This window comes from Alligator sinensis, unplaced genomic scaffold (assembly GCF_000455745.1).
Source record: "Alligator sinensis unplaced genomic scaffold, ASM45574v1 scaffold849_1, whole genome shotgun sequence".
NCBI classification, from domain to species: Eukaryota; Metazoa; Chordata; order Crocodylia; family Alligatoridae; genus Alligator; species Alligator sinensis.
The window spans coordinates 1,283,380-1,284,266 of record NW_005842271.1 but is presented as its reverse complement, the minus strand read 5'-3'; positions in this window follow the sequence as shown (position 1 = coordinate 1,284,266).

Sequence of the window (887 nt, the reverse complement as noted above, 5' to 3'; positions counted from 1 at the left end):
CTGCCTACACAGGGGGGTCGGACTCGATGATCTATTGAGGTCCCTTCCAACCCTAACATGTATGAATCTATGAATCTATGAATACTGGTTAGGCACTGACTTTTGTCCCCTTAGTGTTTTGAATTTTAAGTGCCACTTAGTTAGCAGGGGTGGTTGGTGATCTCAGGGCTAATAGATTATTCAGAGGACAGCTTCTCCTATCTGTGTTTTTTCAGAAGGCAGAAGCCTAAAGCCCCAAATCTTGCCTTCCTGGAAGACCTCCATGTGGCTTATGAGCCTGGTCATTGCTTTGGTGTGGAGAAGAAGTAGAGAGGCAGGAGAGAGGCTCATTTTCCCACCACCTTTGTGTTCTTTTATGCTACAGCTATAATGATGCAATGAAATGTCCTGACTCAATCTGCAACCTCCCCTCCCCTGGAGAGCTCTTTAGAGTGGAGTGCAGGCCAAACTGCAGGTGCCCCAGCCAGGAATGCAGCCCCTCCCTCAGAGCCTCTGCAGGTGGCATACCTCTAAAGTAGGGGTGGGCAAAATGTGGCCCACAGAGGGGCTTTAACCAACCTGCAGCAGGTCCCTCAGTCCCACCTGGCCCAGACATCATCCAGTCCATGGTGTGTCCTGCTGCCCCTAGGCACACAGTGGGGCTGGGGCAGCTTCACAGCTGGACTCCAGTTCTAGGCAGCCCAGGCAGTGGCTTCTTCCAGCTGCCTGTAACAGGGGACCCTAGCCCTGTTACCAGAAGTTAAAGCCAGAACTTTCTGGGCACAGAGTGCTGGGAAAGAAGGGGTTAAATGCTGGGCCTGGCCAGCTAGTCAGCTGACCAGAAGGGGCAGAACTATAAAAACCCTGGGCAGCACTGCAATTGGGAGGGAGCTACTGAAGGGGAAAGA